Here is a 16,524-nt window from a genome sequence, read left to right as displayed (position 1 = left end):
CAAAGCACAGGGAGATGCATTCCCAGGAGAGGAGGGCATCTTCCCCACCTTGCAGCAGTTTGCCAAAAGAATGCCTTTCCCTTTGTAAACCCAAGCAGCTCATGCTCCAACCAATCCCAAGGGGCCTTCAGCAGCAGGACCCTCACCCTTGATGAGCAGGCTGAGCTGGAAGACGCCCTTGCCCGTGGCCCACGTGAAGAACCACACTGCTTCTCCTCCCCCTGACAGCAGGGACCAGTCCCTGCCATTGCACTCGCCCTCTCAGCCCCGCACACGTGCCCACCTTCCCGCAGCGGGCAAGGGCAGCAAGGACAGCAGTGCTCCTCAGCAGCCGGCAGGACACGCACAGCTGCCCAGAGGAGATGCCGACCCTCTGTGAGCCCAGCCCAGGCCGTGCAGGAGCCGGCCCAGAGCAGGGGCTGCTGCCTCGGGGCAGCTCCGCGCTGCAGCGGCCGGCCGGCAGCGGGACTCTCCCAGCTAAGGAAGGCTCCAGCCTCGGCGCTCACACCAGCCCTCAGGGCCAGGGCAGCCACCGCCACAAAGCTGCCAAAGCCCAGGCACCAGCACTGACAAGCAATGGCAAGAAGGCACGGCCACACCCAGCCCCTTCCAAGCTGGTGCCCCCACCGAGGACACAGCAGGATTGGCTTGGAGAGCAGACACACCCAGGTGCACACCAGTGCCCCTTTGTGCCAACAGGTGATGGGAGGCAGAGAGTCAGCTGGGCTCTGTTCTCAGCCCCGCTAGGTCTTATCTGAGGGCACAGGACCGGCAGCTGCTCTGGGCAAGAAGCAGGTTCAATGACTTGTGCTGTAGAATCACAAAGGACTTGATTTGTTTTCCTAGAGACTGATCTGAGCAGGGCTTGGGCCAGTGGGTAGCATTCTAACCATCGTGGGAATGACTGGGAATCAGGTAGGAAAAAGTGCCATGGATCTGAGGAATATACAGCAGAGGGGCTGGAGGCTCACTCCTGAGAAATGCCTACAGTGCACTTTTATCTGATCATGGCCCAGGCCTATGTCTCTTGGATGTATCTTTCTAGGAACAAAACTAGGTTATTAAATACAGATTGTAATAAAAGGATCTGTTTTTTTCATTGGGGGCACAAAAAAAACAGCTCTTGCTCTCTGTTTCTGCTGTCACCTGATGTTCTTTCCAAAGAGTCCTCACTGACAAATATATATTATTCTCGTTAAAAAGCCTCCAGATGTAGCAGTGGTAAATAAGAACAGTCATCGAAATGACGTCACTAAGACTCATGGGGCAGAGGAGCTCCTTCAAGATGGAGAAAAAACCTCTACCCAAAAAAAATCCGGAGAAAAACCCACACTAAAACCACAACCAAAAGACAAAATGCCAAAACCAATCACTTTCTGTGAAGTTTTTTTTTGCTCGGATGGCAGATGAGAAGTCAGGCGTCTAAGGAGAATTTAGGAAGCTAACTATTCCATCCAGTTTGGCCACCAGCACACAGGACTTGCCCAGATCATTTGCTAGCTCACAGCCTTCTGCTGATGCAAGGACAACCCCTGCTTCTGCCTTTAGCAGATGGGGAAGCACAGGCAAACCCCAGGCACGTCCAAGCTGCCCTCAGAGGCAGCGGGAACACCCAGAGCACTCTCTTGCTGCCTTGGAGCACAGCCTTTCCTGTGGGGAGCCCTAAATGCTCCTGGGACACCAAAGTGAGGAGGATCATTGGGTCCAGCTGTGCTGACACGTGCACACAATACACTGTCCCTCAGAGAAGAAAGACACAAGACATACTCAGGAGCTCCAGGGACTCATCCTCATCATCCTCCATCTCCTGTTGCTGAGCAGAAGCCGTGTCAGTGCTGGAGATGAACGAACTGCCCAGGCTCCTCTGCAGAGCCTGGGCGGCACAGGTGCCTTCAGGTGACACTACTGCTGCTGCAGGTTCAATAGAAGAGCCTGTGGAGATCTGAGACAACAAAGGAGTTGGTGTCAGAAAGAAAAGTGGCTGGCAGAGATTAGCCCCAGATCCCATTTCAAATGCAAGCCCTTAGCAAGATGCTGTCAGCCACATGCAGGGCTCTGCCACGGGTTTGTTCTCATGTCCACTCCTCAAACTGGATGGCTCAAAGCCAAAGGCTCGTTTGGCTGGAGTGCAAGGCCAGATTCATTGTCCATTTTCTCCAAAATGCATTTGCGTGGGTTTTCTGAAGGGTGACTGCCAAAATGACCATTCCACTTTCTCCCAAGGACGCTTTTCCCCCTCCAAGGGCTGCAGACACACTTGCAGCTCTTTGTTCAAATGTTCTACCTCCTCCCATGGAGTCCTCTTTTCCTCCGGCATCTTCTGAACGTGCCCAACCGGCAGCGCTGCTGCTTGGGACACTTTCTGTGCCTCACAGGAATCTTGGGGCTCCTTGCTGCCAGTCACTTGATGGAAATCTTTGCAGGCTGCCAGGCGAGATGTCAACACTTCCACCTCAAGTCAAAGAGAACAAAGCAGTCAGAGAGTCCAGCTTGTCCTTGTCAGCCAAGAGTCATCGACTGTGAGGAAAGGGAGAGGACCAGATTCACAAGGGATACAGACAGCTTCTTTCCAGATCCATCCGGGTCACCGTGTTCACCTGCAAGAACACCTCAAGAAACAAGGAGAGCAGGAAGAGGCCAGCAGGAATGCATTCAGATGACTGCTGGCCAAAAGGCCAAAGCACTAGTGCCACTGTGCAGGGCAGCAGCTGAGATTCAGCAGAGCAGGAAGCGTCCTTCAGAGTGCCTGTGACACACACTGGAGCAGGATGGCACTCAGAGGCATCACCCCACCCCCCTGCTGCTCTGCAGGGGAAAGGCAAGAAGGGCAGAAAGCACCAGGTTGGTGACTGCAGTGGCTATTGCTCATTCACTCACTTGTTTTTGTAGAGCCTCTCGCTTCTCAAGGAGGAGACAAATTTTTGCTCGGCATTCTGTTTGAATCTCCATTTCTTCTTCCAGCCTCTTGCACTGTGACTTGATCCTAGCCCGAATTTTCTGCAGCTCTGCCTGCAGCTTGTCTCCAAAGTCCCGTAAAGAACAAGAGACAGAGCTTTCCATCAGGGGAGTGACTACTACTCCTCTGCTTACATGGTTTTGTTGATTGCCCCTCTCCTGATGGAGTTTCCATTGATCCTGAGTTCTTCTGATGTCTTCCCTGCTCTTCCTCCTCGCTGCCATCGCGTCACTCGGAGGTTTGGGCGGCTCTGCTTGTGCCTCTGCCTCCACGTTCTGTACACACAAATGCAGAGCAAGTGACTGGGAGATGCCATCAGGCTCAGCTTTTTCCTTTTTCAGCGTACAAATCATATTCATTCAGCCACTTCTTTCTGCTTCCCTGCCCACCTCTGCTTCCATTGTAACCCTCCTGTCCCAGTGCTGATCTCTGCAGATGACAAGGCTCTGTGCTTTCAGTGCCTGGGGGACTCCTGGCCTCCTCAGTCCCAAGAGCTCCATTGAATTCCCCTCTTCCTGCCCTTCACTCTGTCCCACTGTGACACTAGCAGTACAATCAGCCTCCATCTGGGGCTGAAGCTCCAACAGCCTCTTCGGAAGCTGACAGGGAACGTGTCTTTTGCCACACAGGAGAAGAGATGTCTTGTCCCCAAAGATTCGTGGACAACACATCATCTCTTCGCAGCTTATTAAAAGCCAAAAGACAGGTGGAGTCCGAGTGCCTGTCAGCTCTGCTACTGACTGCTCTGCCTGAAGAGGCAAAAGAACAACCTGGCAACAAAGGCACCAAAATCCCTGTCTTCAAACAGCAACTCCACATCCCCAGTGTGTCTCTTAAATGCTCCCGGGTAAGCACAGCCAAGAAGCTCACGGGGACAAAACACCCCAAAGAGCTTGTGTTCTCAGATCAAGGCTTTTGGTGCCTGTGGGTACTTGGCACGTCTGTGGAGAGGGACAGGTGTCCCCAGACCACGGCGTCCGCTACGTATCCACCAAGGCTGAGCACAGTGCCTTTGACGTGCTCCCTCCTCTGCAGACAGAGAATCTTCCTGCTTCAGGCTGGCCCCTATCAGAATCCCAGCAAGCTGGGGCCTAAACATGGCAGCTCAAAGCCCATTTTCCAGGTGTCACTGGCGGAGGGGAATGGCTAGGTCTGGCAGGACTGCAGCACTCAGCATCCTCAGCCACCAACAGCAAGAGCTGGCTGCTCAGAAACTTGCAGCTCTGCCTCGCACTAAAGACAGCACCCTCCAGAAGTGGCACTTACTGTCTGGGAAAGTTCCGGCTGTGGTGTGACCACAGCTGGAGCCTTGTGGTCATTTGGCTCCTCTTTGCCTTCTCGTCCACGAGCAGAGGAAGCCAGAGGAGAGTCCGCTCTTGGTTCTGGGATCTGTGGACAGACAGGAGCGTGAGACACAGGCCATGATCTATCATTTAGAACCTTCTTTCTCTTCAGCTCTAGAACCAGCTCTACTAAGCCCAAATCATCAGCTTTGAGAGCAAAGGGATTCTAAGTCACTCTGACTAAATTCTAATGGGCTGATTCAACTGGACACTGCAAATTGCTCCAAATTACATATTCCCCCCTGACGACTATCAGGAAGCACCATTCTCTCTGCAAAACTGATCTTTTAGTTCTTTTAAAGCTCTGAAATGGAAAATTAGGAAATAGGCAGTGATGCTTCTGCTCTTGCTGCTGCAGACATGGAAATGGATTTTCTTGCAGCCTACTCAGCTGGCCCTCTACACTCTACAACCACAGGCCAAGCTCACAGCTTGCTGCACAATTTTAAACACCAGGAACATCAAATGTTCTTTCCTTACTCACCTTGGGATCAGCACCTCTGAACACCCGGCTCAGGTGACCTGCAGTGGGCAAGGGAAAATGAAGCAGATGCTTTGAGAAAACTGGAGACAGCCAGAGCATTTTTAGAAGACCTTCCAAGAAGGCCTCCCAGTCTACACTTTCAAAGTTGTCCTGCTTGACCCAGCAATGGAGGAATTGGCAAACTCTGCTGCCACAGACTCTCCCACGGAGGGAACGCAACCCCTGCAGGTTCCCTTGCAAATGCTGCCCGCACAGCCGTGGCTACGGACACCCCCTTTTGACCTGAACGTGTTGACAGGAGCTTTACCCAAGCGGCATCCCAATGGCCTTTCTGTTTCCAAATCAACTCAGTCACTAAGAAAGAGCAGGAAGACACAAAAACCAGGTTAGGTGACACCCAGGGAAAACCTCTACTTACCTGCCAGGTTAGTCAGGAAATAGCCGGAATAAGTAACTCCATAAACAGTGAAAACTGCAGCGGCAAGTAGCCCAATCATTGTGGCAACTGCTGTGCAAGTTTGCAGACTGCGCTCTAACGCTAGCTAAAAGGAGTCTCCTGTCAGTCAGCAGCTGCCCACTGACAAAAGCCTCAAGCACAGGACCAAGTTCCTGCACCGAGCAAGGCCAAGAGCTGCTCTGACACCCCTGAGGCCTTCTGTGCACCAAGGCAACCTTGCGATGTCACCATGACCACGTGGCAACCGTGCCCTGACATCACAAAGCAAAGCCCTGGGATGGTCTGTGAATTGATAGAGACGGATAGGGTGATGTTTGTGTTGGTCTAGGCTGCATTTTTACCTCTTTCCCCCGCTCAGCTGCCTGTTTCAGCTCTTGTTTCTCCCCCTGTGCCCCCTGTGTCCCCTGTTGCTATGCTGGGTCCGAGCTGGCGGCCGGGCCGAGCGGAGCAGCAGTTCCAGCCCCGGCTGTCCCTGGAGCGCTGGGAGCTGCCGGTGGCCCCAGGCACTGTCCCCTGAGCCAGTGCCATCTGCTGTCCTTGTCCAGGGGTGCTGCTCTGCAGGGGAGGAAGCAAGAACAGAGTGAAAGGCTTTGAAGATGGGGCGGCGGGTATCCCTCTGCTTAGATTTCTGTTTAAAGATATATGGACTGTAGCATAGAGAGGAATAATTACATGGATATTTCTATATGCGGGTTGCTTATTGTATAGGAATATTTCTGTGTGCATCTTGGTATATTTATAAATGTATGCTACATATATATGTGTCTGTATATACGCATACATCTTTGTAATAACATATGTATATATGGATGTAAGTATATGCATATGTAAGTATGCTGTTCTATGTGTGTTTTAATTCTATTTCCTATGAATACAGTTGTGTAGGTATTTCTATTTATGCAGCTGGAGTTATATGGCTCTTTAAATAGGTATATTGGTATTCCTAGAAGTAAATATATCTAGTTTTCTATTTACATATGTATATTGACTTCTGTGTTTTGAGGTGGGTGTACCTGGGTGTATCTTTCTATTTAAACATGTATGCAGATGTATAGCTGTGTCATTGTATCGATTGAGATCTTTGTAGACGTCTGTTTAGATAGAAATACTGATATTTTTGTATTCCTAGATGGGCTTTAGGCTTGCAGTAATATGTAATAAATTAAGTTGCTAAACACCTAATTGATCTTTGTGTCTAGTGAGTTGTTGTAGATGTTGGCAATAACTTAAGGTTTTCTTAACTGAAGTGGATATTTCTATATTTTTACATAGCATTGTTGTAAAAATCTAATAAATTCCTTTTTTAAAATTTAAATTCACATCAGCATAGTTCTGTATTGTCAGCACGGGTGTAGCGATTTGTAATAAATTACATTTTCCATGTGAAATCAATTCTGGTGTATTTGTTGATCAGCAGCGCAGCTGTAGGAATCTGCAAGAAATTACAATTGTCAACTGCGATGAGTGTTTTGTGATTTGTGCTGTCCAGAGCAAGGAGCAGTTGTAAATACTGGAAGATTTTGGCCATGGAAATCTCCATCCATGCCCAGCACATGCCCCACTTGCACGCAGGCTGGCCAAGGCAGGTGCAGATTTGGGATGGCAGCAGAGCCACACGTTGGCTGAGAACTCGCTGCAAAGGCAGCTGAGAAAACTCTGGGACTCCACGGAGCGTCCAACTCCAACCACAGGCACCCAGGGAGGACAAATCCACCCACCATGCCACGGGCAGCTCTTCAGGAAGCGCTCCAAATGTCCCTCTGAAGGTCATCCTGGAGCCCAGGAGCCAACAGGGATCCTGAGCCAGCTCCGCTGCCTTTGGCAGCACTTTGCAAATGAGCTGCAGCAAGGGGGAGGCCGCAGGGCTGTGAGTGCTGCAGGCTGGGGATGAAGGAAGGGCCATGGACACCTGTGCTGACATGCTCCAGAATCCACAAGGATTCTGGGGGAGAACTGGCAAGCAACAAGTTCCCACAGCCACGACAGTGATGGAAGCCCTTGCTGTGAAGTTCCCTGGAGGAACTCCCAGGGGAGTTGCTGCTATAAGAACTAGTACCAGAAGGCACAAATGTAGTAACACTAGGAGATGGCCTCTAGGACCCACAGGCAATAGCTTAGGAAAAGATCAACTATATATTTGATGTATTCTATTGATTACGGCATATCAAAATATATAATATGCAGCAGTATATCTGAGAAATTGCATATATGATACATATAAATATGTACCACTGAGTGCATTTTCATAAATATTTTCATTTCATATAGACTTGATATATTCTTCTCACTTGGGGGAGTGAAGATGTACTGCTGTTGAGAACCTTCTGCCCACACAGCAGTCAGGCCACAGGGCTGTGCATGCACACCCACCCACTGCCCTTGTTCTTCTCGGCATCTTGGGGCTGCTGTTGGCACAGAACTGGGATGAATTGAACTCGACACACCTGTCCATGTCCAGCCTGTCATGAATGCTGATGTGGCAGGGCACAACACAGAGCTCTCAAATCACTCACATTATCATCCATGCTTTCATTCCTGCTGGGGAATGGGGAACTTAGAAATACCAAAGACACAGAAAAGAGGTGGAAAAAGTTGGGATCTTTGGTACACTGCTGGTACCCTCATGTAGGAACATTTGTTGGGTTTTTGAAGGTCATAACTTTCCAAAAACTAACAAAGCTGCTCAGCATCGGTCACCCAGTTGTGAACGGTTTTCTTGACTTGGCAAATTTGCAGTGTTAACTGCGGACTCCGTCCTTGGTTCAAACCACCTGTCCTGACCTGCAGACAAAAGCACCAGCACCGGCAGAAACTACATCAGCCACTTTTCTCAAAAAGCTCTCTTCAATATGCAAGAGGAAAGGAGAACATGTCAGACAGTGTGGATTAATGACAAGACTCTGAGGAACAGTTAAAAAGCAAAGGGCCGCAGCTTCTCTGGGACACCCCTCGTGCTCCAAGGCAGCCAGGCCGCCCTGGCTGCCCGGGACGCTGCGCTCCACGGGCTCTGCAGAGCTGCCCAGCGGGGAGGCAGCCTCGGGCACCTCAGGCCCTGGGCACCAGTGGCCTTCTTGGTCTGGACGGCTGCCTCTGGGCAAATGCAGCCTGCTGGCCCTCTGCTCTTGGCCCTATCCCGGCCTCGCAGGGCTAATCCTGCTCCCGGTCTGAAACGTGCTCAAGCGGGATTTGTTTGTTTCCAGCTTTCCAGGGCATTGATTTGCACCACAAAATACTGAAGGACTAAGGCCTGAACAACAGGTCCTGAGCTAAATCTGCCCTCTGGATGACCCTTCCAACCAAACGTTGAATGGATCTGCTCCTTAACCAAGTGTTACTATCAATGGGATCTATGCATTCATTCATTGGTGAAACACGTCTTTATCTTTCAGCATGAAGAAACCAGACAAGGCCACATCTGGCCTTGCTTCCTCCTTGAGCCCTGGACAGGCTCAGGGAGAAAACCAAGAGGAGAAGGAAATCGGATCTCCTGCCCCAGAAGGTCTGTCAGATTGCTCGTTCACCAGTGTCAAAGCTGGGCTACTCTCACAGTGCAGTCAGAAGCCTGGTGGCCAAGAAAGGGGGAGGCAGTGTAGGATTTCCTAGTTCCTCGCAGTGACTTTCCCGAGCTTTGCTGGGACAGCTTTCCCCACGTGATGAGGGGATCTGGATGAAGGACAAAGTAAAAAGGGTGTCTGCTGATGTATCTTTCTTAATCACTAGAGGCAACCTTTTGTACCAGTGATAAGGTGCATTGCTTACCTTCTTCTTTTCTGATTTGTCTTTGCACTCCTGCATGATAGCAAATGACGCTGTTGCTTCAGCTGGTGTCGGTGTCTGTGTCTGTGACTCTCCCTGTTGCAGACAGGTAAAAAATGTTATTAAAGAAAGGTCTTATGGAATATGGATGAGGCCATGCTACTTTAGCTAAGCAGCTAGCAATAGCCTGCAAGCTCCCAGCTGAAAACTGCTTAGAGAAAGAGAAGTTTGTTCACATAACAACCTATTCTTAGGGAGAAAAACAAGTGCATCTGCATAAATATTAGCTCTGTTCCATCAGAACCCACCAAGGAAAAATGTAAACAACCTGAAACTTAGCACATACACACAAATCACCTTCTGACCAATAAATGAGGCAGTAAGAAAACTACCAGCCAATGGGTGCTGCACATGAGGTCCCTGAAAACTGGATAAAATAAGTGATGTGAATAAAGAATTGGCTTTATCTGCATGAAGGATATGGAGTCTCGGCTGATTCATTACAACATCTGCCCACCACCAAAACAAACACACAGCCAGTTGAGCAGAATACCTGCCTCTCTGCCAGCCCATTTCTCGGAAAACACCCCCGATTGCCATCTCTGCAAGTGCAATCCCCACTTTCCAACTACCTTTTTTGCAGCCAGGCGAGAAAAGTAGTTGCTCTCAGCTGGCTTCAAGCTGCTGCCCAGGGAGTGGCCGCCGCTGCTGTCCGGACGCCGGCCCTGCGGCTTCCTTCTGCTGCAGAGGGAGTGGCTGCTGTTCTGTTGTCCGCGGCAGGACTTTGTCCCTGGGTAGACCTGCTTTCCGCCGCCGGACTTGGTCCCTGGCTGCCGAATTCCCTGGGATAGACCTGCTGTCCTCTGCCAGACTTGGTCCCTGGGGAGACCTGTTTTCCGTGGATGGACTTGGTTCCTAGCTGCCGAATGCCTCTGGGTAGACCTGTTGCCCCCCACTGGCCTTTGGACCTGCCGCTCAGCTTCTGCCCAAACCGGCTGTCCCGGGCCCGACTCGGGACCCGATGATCAGATCCCGGGCGAACCCGTGTTCCTTGGCCGACCTTACCCTGGGTAGACCCGTTGTCCTCCGCGGCTCACCCAACCCCTGGGTGGACCGGCTCTCCTGGGCCGCCCACCCGAGGCCCTGGCTGCCTCGGTGCCTGTCATCCTGCTCCTCGCCCTGCCGCCGATGCCGCTGTGCCGACCGCGTCGACGGGAGAAGAGCCGCGGGCGGGAAAAGTTTGAAAGCGGCGCCAGGGAGGCCGAGGGTGGAGGGCGGGGTGCCCACAGCCGTTGATGGGCGGCAGCCGCACACAGGGCAGGGGCAGGGGTGGGGTCGGGGAGAGAGGGCATGCGACTCTATGGGTGCCTGTGCACCCGCCTGCCTGCCTGCCTGCGTGCCTGCGTGTGTGTGTGTGTGCGTGTGTGAGTGCGTGTGTGTGTGAGTGTGAGTGTGCGTGTGAGTGTGTGTGTGTGAGTGTGTGAGTGTGCATGTGTGCGCACGTGTGGCGCTGTGGGCGTGAGGGGGTGTGTGCGTGTGGCAGCACGAGAGGGCGGCATCGGGGCATGAGTGTGGGGGGGGGGGGGGGTCGTGTGTGTTACCGTGTCCGTCTCCGTGAACGCGGGCTTCGTGCCGGCGCCTTCGTGCCGGCCCTGGGCGCCTCGGCCTCGCGCCCCCACGGCCCCCTGAACCCGCGCCGAGGGCCGAAGACCTCTGCAGACCATGAAAGAACCGGCCCGAAAGCGGCCGCCCGCTTCCCCGCCGCCCCGCCACGGCCTCGATCGGGGGGGAGGGAGCGTGGAGGGGGGGCGGGGTGCTGGCGGCGTGGTGCCAGGTTTGGCCGCACGTCCCTGCTGCCCCTTCCCAGCTGTTTCCCCATAGGTTGTGGTGGGGGGACGGGCCCGCGTAGGGTCCCGAGGGGGGCGGGCGGGGGGGGGCCACGACCTTTTGGCGGCTCGGCGTGTAAGTGGGCCGAGGGCAGGGCAGGGCGCAGCTGATTGCTACAGCTGCGCTGCTGATTGACAAATACACAAGAATTGATTTCACCCGAAAACTGTCATTTATTACAAATTGCTACCCTTGCGCTGACAATATAGAACTATGCAGATCTCCTTTAAAGTTAAAAAAAGGATTTTATTAGATTTTTGCAATGCTATGTAAAAATATACAAGTACCCACTTCAGTTAACAAAATACTAATTGATTGCCAACCTTTAGAACAACTCATTGTACAGAAAGATGAATTAGGTGTTTGACAACTTAATTTATTACATATTTCTACATGCTTAAAGCCCATCTACGAATACAAAAATAACAATATCTCTATCAAAAAGCTTTCTATTAAGAATTCAATCAATACAATGATACAACTCTACATCTCCATATATTTTTAAATCGAAAGGTATAGAGATATAACCACCTCAATACACAGAAGTAAATATGGATTAAATATTCCATAGTACATACAATATATATATAGATACATAAAACAAACTCTCTGTGAATAAGTAACTGTACCAATCTCAATATCCATCCAACTGCATCAGTACAAATATACAGCTATAAATCTCCACACAAAAATCTTTAAAAAGAATTCCAAGCAGAGGGATTCCCGCCGCCCCATCTTCAAAGCCTTTCACTCTGTTCTTGCTTCCTCCCCTGCAGAGCAGCACCCCTGGACAAGGACAGCAGATGGCACATGTGCGAAAGCAAAGGGAACACTGAGTAAGAATCCAGATGTTTCCCTTGGCAGCACCTGCCCTTCAGTCAGGGAAGGGAAAACCTCAGCGCTTCCCCAGGAGGGTGAGAAAGAAAAAATTTGGCCAAAGCCCACGTCCAAAGCCCAGGCCACCCTCACCCCCACCTTCCTCACCGGCCCTGCGGCCTCACCCGGGCTCTGGGCTGGCAGCAGCAGCTCCTTGGTCACTGCTGGAGCTGGTGGCCTTCAGCTTCTCCCTGCTGCCTCCTGTCAGTCTCTGCCTGTCCTCAAGGTCTGCAGGGCAGCCGTGGCAAAAGTGGGGCCTCTGGAATTGGTTCCAAGGCCTGACAGAGCTGCAGGCCCGCAGCCCTCTGTGCTCCCTGCTGGCCCCCGCCATCCCCTCAGCCCCACCGTCCCCTCGGCAAACCCCCGGCCCCCTTTGGTTTCTTCAGCCCCTGCCAGTCCTCTCACCCCACTCAATCCCTTCTGACCCATCCCGGCCCCTTAGACCCCTCTCAGACTACGCCCCTTCCCTGTCACCTCAGTGCCACCATGGCCCTCTGCTCCCCCACAGCCCTCAGTCCCCCAGCAGCTCAAGGTCACCGTCCCTGCAGCGTCAGCGCCTCCTCGGCCCCTCAGCCCCCTGTGTCTCCCCGTCCTTCAGCAGCTCCTCAGGGGACAGTGCCTGGGGCCACCGGCAGCTCCCAGCGCTCCAGGGACAGCCGGGGCTGGAACTGCTGCTCCGCTCGGCCCGGCCGCCAGCTCGGACCCAGCATAGCAACAGGGGACACAGGGGGCACAGGGGGAGAAACAAGAGCTGAAACAGGCAGCTGAGCGGGGGGAAAGAGGTAAAAATGCAGCCTAGACCAACACAAACATCACCCTATCCGTCTCTATCAATTCACAGACCATCCCAGGGCTTTGCTTTGTGATGTCAGGGCACGGTTGCCACGTGGTCATGGTGACATCGCAAGGTTGCCTTGGTGCACGTAAGGCCTCAGGGGTGTCAGAGCAGCTCTTGGGCTTGCTCAGTGCAGGAACTTGGTCCTGTGCTTGAGGCTTTTGTCAGTGGGCAGCTGCTGACTGACAGGAGACTCCTTTTAGCTAGCGTTAGAGCGCAGTCTGCAAACTTGCACAGCAGTTGCCACAATGATTGGGCAACTCGCCGCTGCAGTTTTCACTGTTTATGGAGTTATTTATTCCTGCTATTTCCTGACTAACCTGGCAGGTAAGTAGAGGTTTTCCCTGGGTGTCACCTAACCTGGTTTTTGTGTCTTCCTGCTCTTTCTTAGTGACTGAGTTGATTGGGAAACAGAAAGGCCATTGGGATGCCGCTTGGGTAAAGCTCCTGTCAACACGTTCAGGTCAAAAGGGGGTGTCCGTAGCCACGGCTGTGCGGGCAGCATTTGCAAGGGAACCTGCAGGGGTTGCGTTCCCTCCGTGGGAGAGTCTGTGGCAGCAGAGTTTGCCAATTCCTCCATTGCTGGGTCAAGCAGGACAACTTTGAAAGTGTAGACTGGGAGGCCTTCTTGGAAGGTCTTCTAAAAATGCTCTGGCTGTCTCCAGTTTTCTCAAAGCATCTGCTTCATTTTCCCTTGCCCACTGCAGGTCACCTGAGCCGGGTGTTCAGAGGTGCTGATCCCAAGGTGAGTAAGGAAAGAACATTTGATGTTCCTGGTGTTTAAAATTGTGCAGCAAGCTGTGAGCTTGGCCTGTGGTTGTAGAGTGTAGAGGGCCAGCTGAGTAGGCTGCAAGAAAATCCATTTCCATGTCTGCAGCAGCAAGAGCAGAAGCATCACTGCCTATTTCCTAATTTTCCATTTCAGAGCTTTAAAAGAACTAAAAGATCAGTTTTGCAGAGAGAATGGTGCTTCCTGATAGTCGTCAGGGGGGAATATGTAATTTGGAGCAATTTGCAGTGTCCAGTTGAATCAGCCCATTAGAATTTAGTCAGAGTGACTTAGAATCCCTTTGCTCTCAAAGCTGATGATTTGGGCTTAGTAGAGCTGGTTCTAGAGCTGAAGAGAAAGAAGGTTCTAAATGATAGATCATGGCCTGTGTCTCACGCTCCTGTCTGTCCACAGATCCCAGAACCAAGAGCGGACTCTCCTCTGGCTTCCTCTGCTCGTGGACGAGAAGGCAAAGAGGAGCCAAATGACCACAAGGCTCCAGCTGTGGTCACACCACAGCCGGAACTTTCCCAGACAGTAAGTGCCACTTCTGGAGGGTGCTGTCTTTAGTGCGAGGCAGAGCTGCAAGTTTCTGAGCAGCCAGCTCTTGCTGTTGGTGGCTGAGGATGCTGAGTGCTGCAGTCCTGCCAGACCTAGCCATTCCCCTCCGCCAGTGACACCTGGAAAATGGGCTTTGAGCTGCCATGTTTAGGCCCCAGCTTGCTGGGATTCTGATAGGGGCCAGCCTGAAGCAGGAAGGTTCTCTGTCTGCAGAGGAGGGAGCATGTCAAAGGCACTGTGCTCAGCCTTGGTGGATACGTAGCGGACGCCGTGGTCTGGGGACACCTGTCCCTCTCCACAGACGTGCCAAGTACCCACAGGCACCAAAAGCCTTGATCTGAGAACACAAGCTCTTCGGGGTGTTTTGTCCTCGTGAGCTTCTTGGCTGTGCTTCCCCGGGAGCATTTCAGAGACACACTGGGGATATGGAGTTGCTGTTTGAAGACAGGGATTTTGGTGCCTTTGTTGCCAGGTTGTTCTTTTGCCTCTTCAGGCAGAGCAGTCAGTAGCAGAGCTGACAGGCACTCGGACTCCACCTGTCTTTTGGCTTTTAATAAGCTGCGAAGAGATGATGTGTTGTCCACGAATCTTTGGGGACAAGACATCTCTTCTCCTGTGTGGCAAAAGACACGTTCCCTGTCAGCTTCCAAAGAGGCTGTTGGAGCTTCAGCCCCAGATGGAGGCTGATTGTACTGCTAGTGTCACAGTGGGACAGAGTGAAGGGCAGGAAGAGGGGAATTCAATGGAGCTCTTGGGACTGAGGAGGCCAGGAGTCCCCCAGGCACTGAAAGCACAGAGCCTTGTCATCTGCAGAGATCAGCACTGGGACAGGAGGGTTACAATGGAAGCAGAGGTGGGCAGGGAAGCAGAAAGAAGTGGCTGAATGAATATGATTTGTACGCTGAAAAAGGAAAAAGCTGAGCCTGATGGCATCTCCCAGTCACTTGCTCTGCATTTGTGTGTACAGAACGTGGAGGCAGAGGCACAAGCAGAGCCGCCCAAACCTCCGAGTGACGCGATGGCAGCGAGGAGGAAGAGCAGGGAAGACATCAGAAGAACTCAGGATCAATGGAAACTCCATCAGGAGAGGGGCAATCAACAAAACCATGTAAGCGGAGGAGTAGTAGCCACTCCCCTGATGGAAAGCTCTGTCTCTTGTTCTTTACGGAACTTTGGAGACAAGCTGCAGGCAGAGCTGCAGAAAACTCGGGCTAGGATCAAGTCACAGTGCAAGAGGCTGGAAGAAGAAATGGAGATTCAAACAGAATGCCGAGCAAAAATTTGTCTCCTCCTTGAGAAGCGAGAGGCTCTACAAAAACAAGTGAGTGAATGAGCAATAGCCACTGCAGTCACCAACCTGGTGCTTTCTGCCCTTCTTGCCTTTCCCCTGCAGAGCAGCAGGGGGGTGGGGTGATGCCTCTGAGTGCCATCCTGCTCCAGTGTGTGTCACAGGCACTCTGAAGGACGCTTCCTGCTCTGCTGAATCTCAGCTGCTGCCCTGCACAGTGGCACTAGTGCTTTGGCCTTTTGGCCAGCAGTCATCTGAATGCATTCCTGCTGGCCTCTTCCTGCTCTCCTTGTTTCTTGAGGTGTTCTTGCAGGTGAACACGGTGACCCGGATGGATCTGGAAAGAAGCTGTCTGTATCCCTTGTGAATCTGGTCCTCTCCCTTTCCTCACAGTCGATGACTCTTGGCTGACAAGGACAAGCTGGACTCTCTGACTGCTTTGTTCTCTTTGACTTGAGGTGGAAGTGTTGACATCTCGCCTGGCAGCCTGCAAAGATTTCCATCAAGTGACTGGCAGCAAGGAGCCCCAAGATTCCTGTGAGGCACAGAAAGTGTCCCAAGCAGCAGCGCTGCCGGTTGGGCACGTTCAGAAGATGCCGGAGGAAAAGAGGACTCCATGGGAGGAGGTAGAACATTTGAACAAAGAGCTGCAAGTGTGTCTGCAGCCCTTGGAGGGGGAAAAGCGTCCTTGGGAGAAAGTGGAATGGTCATTTTGGCAGTCACCCTTCAGAAAACCCACGCAAATGCATTTTGGAGAAAATGGACAATGAATCTGGCCTTGCACTCCAGCCAAACGAGCCTTTGGCTTTGAGCCATCCAGTTTGAGGAGTGGACATGAGAACAAACCCATGGCAGAGCCCTGCATGTGGCTGACAGCATCTTGCTAAGGGCTTGCATTTGAAATGGGATCTGGGGCTAATCTCTGCCAGCCACTTTTCTTTCTGACACAAACTCCTTTGTTGTCTCAGATCTCCACAGGCTCTTCTATTGAACCTGCAGCAGCAGTAGTGTCACCTGAAGGCACCTGTGCCTCCCAGGCTCTGCAGAGGAGCCTGGGCAGTTCGTTCATCTCCAGCACTGACACGGCTTCTGCTCAGCAACAGGAGATGGAGGATGATGAGGATGAGTCCCTGGAGCTCCTGAGTATGTCTTGTGTCTTTCTTCTCTGAGGGACAGTGTATTGTGTGCACGTGTCAGCACAGCTGGACCCAATGATCCTCCTCACTTTGGTGTCCCAGGAGCATTTAGGGCTCCCCACAGGAAAGGCTGTGCTCCAAGGCAGCAAGAGAGTGCTCTGGGTGTTCCCGCTGCC

At 52.2% G+C, this 16,524-nt stretch overlaps 1 long non-coding RNA gene across 1 annotated transcript; it reads right to left on the bottom strand.

Annotated features, from left to right (window-relative positions):
• Nucleotides 1-8,749: 8,749 nt before the first annotated feature.
• On the bottom strand, nucleotides 8,750-9,958 carry LOC136294333 (uncharacterized). The gene is made up of 3 exons (XR_010722373.1): nucleotides 9,629-9,958; nucleotides 9,000-9,092; nucleotides 8,750-8,903 (listed from the first exon to the last, which is right to left on the bottom strand). It is a non-coding gene; the product is annotated as an uncharacterized lncRNA (long non-coding RNA).
• Nucleotides 9,959-16,524: the final 6,566 nt, after the last annotated feature.

The sequence above is a fragment of the Chamaea fasciata genome, unplaced genomic scaffold (assembly GCF_029207755.1).
Source record: "Chamaea fasciata isolate MVZ Bird 193981 ecotype frontalis unplaced genomic scaffold, bChaFas1.0.hap1 SCAF_10, whole genome shotgun sequence".
NCBI classification, from domain to species: domain Eukaryota; kingdom Metazoa; phylum Chordata; class Aves; order Passeriformes; family Sylviidae; genus Chamaea; species Chamaea fasciata.
This window is presented reverse-complemented; position numbering and strand designations above follow the sequence as displayed.